This window comes from Protopterus annectens, chromosome 12.part0, assembly GCF_019279795.1.
Source record: "Protopterus annectens isolate FY-2018-M chromosome 12.part0, PAN1.0, whole genome shotgun sequence".
In the NCBI taxonomy this organism is placed as follows: Eukaryota; Metazoa; Chordata; order Ceratodontiformes; family Protopteridae; genus Protopterus; species Protopterus annectens.
This window is the reverse complement of record NC_056746.1, coordinates 982,738,023-982,747,121: the sequence shown is the minus strand read 5'-3', so window position 1 is coordinate 982,747,121 and position 9,099 is coordinate 982,738,023.

The window sequence follows — 9,099 nt, the reverse complement described above, 5'->3', positions numbered from 1 at the left end:
ATGTTGGTTCTGCTTCAGAAAGGAAGTGAAGTTAAGAGAAGTGCTAGCCATCATTACATAGTATATGGTGCAGTGGTGCAGTGTTGCCTCACAGCAAGCAGTTCTCTGGTTTGATTCTTGGCTGAACTGCCTTCTGTGTAGAGTCTATCTGTCCTCCCTGCATTCATGTGGGCTTCCTCCCATGTTACAAAGACGTGTCTGATGCATTTCTCCCCAGGCCTCTACTGAAAATTGGCTTTATACCAAGTTGCCATTTCCTGGTAAACAAATCTTAAATAAAGAATAACAGAAAACAGTATTCTAATACATTGGCATAATGTTGTGATGTACCCGTAAAACACATTCATGCTATTTCATTATACTAGCAGATTGATTTATTGTTTTGACCATTTTCCATACATTGTATTTATAACAGGGATGGTTACTGAGCAGACACTAGTCATGGTGCACAATTTACCTATAACATGCTACAGTCAGGATGAATGGGGAAATCTATCGGCAAAATATATAACAAAGCAGTTCTACTTTTGTGATGACATAACTGTGAGATTTTGCAGAACTGCCAAATTTACTTTTACATAAACAATGATAAAACATTACGTAGAATGCAAATGCTGTACATTGCAATGCATATAATGTTTCACATAAAATGCTCTAAACAATTTAACACCAAAGTTCTAGGGAAGTAAACTAAACTTTGTAACACCTATCTGAACTGCATTCCTTATAATCTGGAGTATGTCTTTTACAGAAGTGCAATGGTTTACATTATATTGATAAGGCCAAAGGTACACTTTACAGTACATTCTATCTTAAATAGTAAAACACTGAATGCATTTATGTGATTTATTATCCAAGTAGACAAAATGAGAGATTTTACCACAACATCTTTTCCCTGTCCATAATTTTAGAAACTGGATTCTAAGATGCAGTTCAGTGCAGTAAAGGTCTTTGCTTTAGGAATTATAACGTCCCAAAAAGAATAGCTTAATTCACTTAGTAGTCTCACTTCAGCACTTCAGCTTCCTGGTTCTGGGACTGCCCATGATGCAGCAGCAGCCAATCAGATATCTGCTGCTTCTAGACCAGACTACCCTAAAAGAAAATACCTAGTCTAACAACTCCCCACTTGCAGGACTTAAATATTGCCAGAAACAGGGCTAGTGTTAGCATTTGGGTGTCCCCCTGGACATTTCCACCCTGTCAATGCCACCTCTTCTAAGCAATATTTTAGTTCATACTAGAGAATTTATGGGTAGTACACACAGATTAAACCAAAGCTAAATTGCTCTTACAACTTTGCAGACTTATGTACCACACTATGTTAGCCCACTTCACAGATGGGCATTGACAGTAACTGCTGTTTAGTTGCAATGATGATACATTACAGCAACCCTATGTACATAGCTAAGTTTGGGAGAAATGGTGCAGTAGCCAGAGTTCCATGGTGTCTCCACTGCTTACTGTTTCACCCCAAGCGTGTATGCGTGCATGTGTTCACACGCACACACACACACACACACACACACACACACACACACACACACACACACACACACACACACACACACACACACACACTCAAACACCCTCAAGTGCTCTCTCCATTTTCCTCCACTACTTTCTTCTTCCTTTTCTCAAATTTTGACTAACTGTTCAGCATTTTCAAGAAGCTAATAGCTGTGGGAGAAACAGCCAAATTAATTGTGTGTGTGTGTGTGTGTGTGTGTGTGTGTGTGTGTGTGTGTGTGTGTGTGTGTGTGTGTGTGTGTGTGTGTGTGTGTGTGTGTGTGTGTGTGTGTGTGTGTGTGTGTGTCTGGGGGTGGTCTGGGCAGTGTCAGGCATCCAGAAGTTATAGAGGCTCAGAGGTACATTTTAGAACATTTCCCAGACTTTTGATCCATTATGACCTGAACAAAAATCGTGAGTAAGAAAAGAATTTCTGTTTTTTTTTTTAAAGAAGACATAAGTTGTGTCCAGGTCTTACATTTTCAAAACTGACAAACTATTATCTCACAATGAACTAACAAGACAAATCTTTGAACATCCTAATCAGGAATAATGCCTGCTACCTTACTGCCCCCCCCCCCCACAAAAAAGAAGACAGTCACTGTCCGTCCATCCCCCAGGTGATATCGTGGGTTGAAAGCAGAGTTTCAAATGGCCACAGTCATGTATTTCAAATATATATTCATACCATGCCCCCACACTCCTCATTCCAATGCCCGGTGGCAGACACTTGTATATGTGCCTGTTGTATAACAGAGGAAAGTGAAAAAAACAGTGATGACAGCAATGTATTCCAACTCATATTTCTAAACAGTACACTGCCCTAACCAAGCTATATTAACTTTCTCTGCACACCTCTGCAGTCTTTAAGAAAATCAAAAGAAGCAATTAGTACACTGTACACAGCCCTAACACAAGGTAGAATCCCCTTCTGTTTACTCTAAGGTTTGGTTATGAGGAAAATTAAATCAGTAATGAACACACCATCTTCACCCCCCAACACACACACACACACACACACACACACACACACACACACACACACACACACACACACACACACACACACACACACACACACACACACACACAAACTACACCAACCATCTGTATACACCTCTAAACAGAGCTAGTTTAGAATTGTCACCCTTGAGATTCCGGATACTGGCTAAGGCTCTTGCCAACCCTATAGTGCCTTTTTTTGGCAAGTTTCAAATGGCAAATTCACCACCGTAACAGGTACAAGCAAGCAAAATCTGAGGGTAATGCTACTCAATGCTAGATGTCTAAACCTCAAAATGCACTCACTCGAGGCACTCCTTAAAATGGAGAACATCGACATCTGTGCAGTGACAGAGACCTGGTTCAAGGATCCAGAGAGCACCCCTGCATTACCAGGCTATAATTCGTACCACACGTTTCAGCCACCTAACCTGGACCGAAACACTAAAGGTGGAGGCATGTCCATATTCATTAAGGATATCCACACCTCCAGGTTAGTTGCTCAGCATAATGCATCCAAGATTACCCAAGTGCAACTAACTCTGGGCAAGACCGCAATCCAAATTGTAGCTTGCTACAGACCCCCCCACCATGCCCCAGGATTCCCACTCCTCATTTCTTGAAACACTGGAAAATATTAAGATACAACCTAACACCCTAATAATGGGCAATTTCAACTACCCCACCATTAATTGGGAGAACTACTCATGTACCAACTCTTTTGCTCAACGTTTTCTGGAATTCACAAATTCCAACACCTTGGATCAACTTATCCATACCCCCTACCAAGGACAGCCATATCCTAGACCAGGTCATTACCAACATGGGCAACCGAAGTTCCACATCAGAGATCAATTTCTCATTGGTCAGATCCGACCACAAGCTAATCACCCAGGACATCCACATCCCGCCCCCACCCCCCATTAGGGGAACCACCATATAAAATTTCTCCAAAGCCAACTTCATGCTTAAGACAGAAGTGGCAAACTTCACGACACCCATGCAGATGGACAATAGAGGTACGACTACTGAATCCTACACAAATGCACTTTATAAGCACTTACACGAGGGCACGGATCATGTTATCCCTAACAGAACCAAAATGCTATCCTCCAAAAAAAGGAAGCCAATCTGATGGTCCCCTGCAATAAACAAACTCTACAACAGAAGAAAGAAACTGCTGCAAAAAAGTAAAATCCGGTGATTGGAGGAACTCCCTGGTCAGCCTCAGTAAGAAGCTGAGATCCCTCATAAAATCCTCTAAAGCTAGTTACAAAAACAAAATTGCCACTGTTTCTAAAGGCAACCACAAAGCATTCTATAGCTATGTCAAGAATCTCAATGGCAACACTCAGATCTGCTCTGAGTTACAGCACAATGACACTAAATATACAGAACCAACTGATATTGCCAACATCCTGGCAGATAGGTTCAGTGCTAACTTTATCTCCCTCTCATCCCCTAAAGGGCCCATCTCTATACCGGAAGAATGCAAAGTTCCTGTAATCATGGCTGCACAGGTAAAAAACACACTCTCTAAAGCCAAGAACACAGCATCCATGGGACCTGACAATATCCCAGGCTGCGTTCTATACGAACTACTGAACAAACTGGCACCACACCTAAGTATCATGTTCAATTATAGACTCACCTCAGGCTTTGTGCCCACTGAATGTCACACAGTGACGGTTATCTCACTCCACAAAGATTGATCCACCATGGACCCCGGGAACTACTGCCCCATTAGCCTGATGAGCCTGGTCTGCAAGGCCATGGAACGTATCATCATGGAACTTATAAACAAAGACATTTGTAATATCCAAACTCTGGATCCCACCCAGTTTGGGTTTGTAAAAAGTAGATCACGTCTCCTAAACCTAGATCTACCCAGGGCTTTCAACACCATCACCCACTATGGAATTACAGATAAACTCACTAAACTAGGTATAAATCCCTATGTCACAAGATGGGTTGCCAACTGGCTCACTCACAGAACCCACACTGTGAAAGTAGCAGACTCCAAATCCGACTTCAGACCAGTGACAAGTGGAGTACCACAGGGTTCAGTCCTGAGTCCTCTCCTGTTTGGTATCTAATTCTCTGAAGTACAGCCTAACACAGAAGGTCTTTGGCTAATGAATTTCGTGGATGACTGCAAACTAGGAGCCATAATCGAAACTCCTAATGATGTGGACATCCTACAAAAGGGCCTCACTGAGACAGATGCCTGGTGTCAAAGTCATGGCCTCAAGCTCAATGCCAAAAAGTGCATTGTCATCCCTTTTAATAAAAACTCTGTACCCATGAACTACCACATAGGCAGTAGTCTACTTAACACCGAAAGTGTGATAAGAGACCTTGGGACACAAGTTGACAGTAGTGTCTCCTTTGATAATCACATTGCCACAGTAGTCAGGAAACCCTGCTACACGGCACATCTCATCACAAAAGGTTTCCCATCCAGGAAAAAAGAGGTCATTGTTCCTCTCTACTCATCACTCATTAGACCCATTATAGAGTACAATGCCCCTTTTGGTATGTACCTCACAAGGCATCTACACCTGGAAAGGCTGCAGAAATACCTCACAAAGAGGATTACCGGCCTCAAACAGATGCCCTATGCAGACCATCTCAAAAAATTCCAGCTTTACTCCATCGCATATCGCCTACTCAGAGGCGATCTCTGCCTAACATACAAAGCTATGTCTAGCCCAGAGCTGTTGGACATGCTCCACTTAAAGAAATCCCAATCCCTCAGAGCTACACGCTCTAGGGACCTAAATCTTGTCACCACAATAAACAGAACATGCTGGAGAGATAACTTCATGTCCCAGCAACTTCCCGTACTCTGGAACAAGCTTCTTATCCATATCAAACAAAGCTCCAAATTAGCACTCTTCAAGAAAAATCTTGATGATTGGATGGGAAATAGGAAATTCACCCCTGGGATCACTTTTGTGGCTCTGCTTGGCAGGGGCACAGGAAAATAATTTTCTTGGGTGGCGAAAGCCAGGATACCTTTTTGGCAAATCTTATATAGGGCCTAGGGCCAATAGCCTAGTACCTACTTATGAACCTATGGTGCAGCTGCGGGCAGAGGCCCCTATGAAACCCATGTCAGAATCCATTTATACAGTTCTGGGTGTATGGGCTACCAGACCCTTAAAAATTCTAAAGGTTTGAATGTTCTGTGATGTATTTTATGCCTTATTTTTGAAGGATAATTATTTGCTAACTGCATTATTTTACTGCCACCTGGAAGAGTTCTATACATGTCCAGCACTACTGTGTGTGCACACAGATAAAAATCAGTGATATTTTAAACACAAACAAACACACACATGCTCATCTAAACACACTATACTTCACCTTCAGCTACTGTATATCTTTAAGGTGCTGGAGGAGAGTAGAGAGCATGGACATACACACACACACACACACACACACACACACACACACACACACACACACACACACACACACACACACACACACACACACAAGCATAAGCCATAGCAATACTAGTCCTATACTGATTTCAGTAAAACGTAACACATTGTGTGACACTAGTACTGCCACACCAGATCTGTGAATGTTGTTTAGCAGCTGTTAGGACTAACGCATACCTGTAACTGTCCCTGTGCCTAATTTTAGAGAGTGCCCCTGATTTTGCCTGAAAATTTTGCCCTATACATTAAAAATTTTTGATTTGTTTATAAATCATTCAAACTTACAGTCAAAAATGTCAGAAGTTAGAATATAATACTTCTTATTGTCCAAACAATGTATGTTGATGCAAAATATGTTATTCTATTAACTTGACGGAGATTCAAGGATGAATGGGTGGTATCCTTCAGCAGCGTTTATCACTTGTTCCTAAAGCCGGTTATGATGTTAGCTTTAGTGGAGAGTGCCCACTAGCAGAATTTAACTAAATCAAGGACACTATTTAAGTAGTAAAACATTTAATAAAATGATGAAGCCTATAACTTGAAAAAAAACTCTGTTACTGCTACCAGATATAACTTTGAATTTTAAATGAGAATAATTGATGCCAATCCTTTGGGTTCATTAGTCTAAGTGTTATTATCATCCACTTTGTTTATTAAGTACACATATAATTACTGTGCTAGCTTTTGTTGGCTTGACAAATGTAACAAAATAACAATATTAAACAACTTGCTATGGTTGGTGATCCCAGACACAGAGGTCCCCAGCGACTGCAGGGTTCATTGATGCCTAAAGTACATATGGCCAGAAAAGCCATCTTAAACACTCCAGCTATTAAAGAGAAGGACCCAGCCACTACAAGTGATATGTGCTCTGGGTAGAATTAAAAAAAAAAAAACAGAACATTTAATGACCAACATGTATTTGATGCAGAAAAAAGGATAGAAGCTCTACATTATGACTCTTTCATGAAGCCTGTATGGGTGACATCCCTACACTGTCTTCTGTTCTGTTCTTATCCTCCTTTCTATGTAATTAAGGATACAGCACATGCAATTATATTTTATACAACAACTAAAATTATTCAGCTTGTGGTTGTCTTAGCTTTCAGTCAAGTGACTCTCCTCCGAAATATTTCATAGGTTTGGTTATATCTTTTTTATAAAACATAATGGAAGTATTATATATTTCTTCCAACAAATTTGTCTCAACATTACATATTCTAGATAATCTTAAAAATTCACTATATGGCAGAGATGATAGAACCTGTATGCTACTAGTTGTCCCCCCCCCCATGTTCTATCATCTTTGCCATTCGGTTATATCTTTTTTCTGTTTCTCTTCATTACACAGAGGAAAAAAATTATATCCAAGCTCTTGCCTGAAAAAAAAAAATCTTAGAGAAATCCTTACATTTTTCCATTACACAAGCAGCAATAGCTGTCAACTATTCACAAGCAGCAATAGCTGTCACCTACTTTTGTATGCACTAGTTTAAATAGTCATTCTTTATCCATCTAACATCAGTAGTATCTCTACTATTCTTGCTGTTTTTGAAGCTTATTATATGACTTAAGGAAGAGTGTTTCTTTGGATGTTGGCGAGGGGTACGGCAGAACAACAAACACATACTAAATCACCCACCCAGATTCTCAACCCCCATGGGGTGTGTTGCAAATCTGTAGGACATATGAGTAGCTTTTATCAACAGCAGTAGATGCATGGCATAAATGCCCAAGCATTATTATAGACCATTTTTGCATAACTGTGCACAGCCCTTTGGTTCATGTTCAAAATTCAAACAAAATAGCTGTGAAATTCAGAATAGCCGAACTGTATGTGAAAAATATGGAAGGGGGGAGTACCCGAGGCTGTGCCATCTCAAATATGCCCCCCAGGTGCAATAACATTGGCATAGCATGTATTTGTAGTAATGGTATGAGGCAGCCCCTATTTTAAATGTTACAATTCTTTTCTGCACAAATGCTTTAGAATTGTAACAGCGAGTTTTAAAACTCTGTTTTCTAGTTTTGAATTACAGTTTATTTTATAATACATGTTCTGGCACTTCTAATAAGGAACTGTTCTTCTTTGTTATCACAATTCTGGAGAAGAATTTGCACTAACTGCTGAAAGTTGCAAACTGCCAGCACACAGCTGTGCATTGCGTTAGCACTCCACATAGCCGGATATAGGTTTAAGTTCCCCACTAGCAATGCATGCACATCAGTAATGCTGCACACTATATTTGATGGTGGATCTATCTAGATGCTGCACACGCCTGTCTGATGAATTGTGTGCTATAATTTTAGTAGTTTTTGGTGACTTGGTTACAATTTAACTTAGCTCTACATGGCCCCCACTGCTCTCTGTCATGGTCATAATTAGTTATATATATTATATGGAGATCCAAGGGCCTGAGCTTAGTCTGTGACATAAATAAAACCTGCTAGAGGGACCAATATATGTTTCAAAGGATCCCTTCACTATGGAATAAGCTCTTCATCTATGTGAAGCAGAGTTCATCCCTGACCCTGTTCAAAAGAAGCCTTGATCACTGCATGGGATATCGCAAATTTATCCCCAGCCTGGCCCTATCTCTCTGATGGCAGAGGTTGACAATAAATAAATTAATCCCTAACTAACATACCTCCTACACATACCCCTTAGTTACCTCTTTACTAACATAACTCACCACATAGGCATCCAAGGAACTTGGGAACAAAACTGGGTTGGGTTGCATGGTTAGGCTTATAAAGACCCTGGTGGTCGTTAGCCTAGTATGAGTCTATGAACCCATGAATATGTGGCATGTTTTTACAGTAGCATGTTCTATTTCTTGTTGGCTTGATTGTCTCCTTTCCATCTGTCCCACTGAAGTCATGTGTACTGTACTTCACTGCACATGATCCCCTTTCAGCACTTCCCATTCGGCCACTTTCTTTGTGTTCAGACAGTCTATTGGCAATCACAGGCCTGGCAGCATCTGCATTCTTCCTCTTAGTCATGGTTACTTCTGGGGTTTCCACTCCATTCTTGAATGTTCTGATGGTTATGATCTACTGTGCACTGCTTTTATCCTTAAATGTACAATGTAAGACACATTGCTGCTTTTGCTGACACCATTGTGTGTATGCC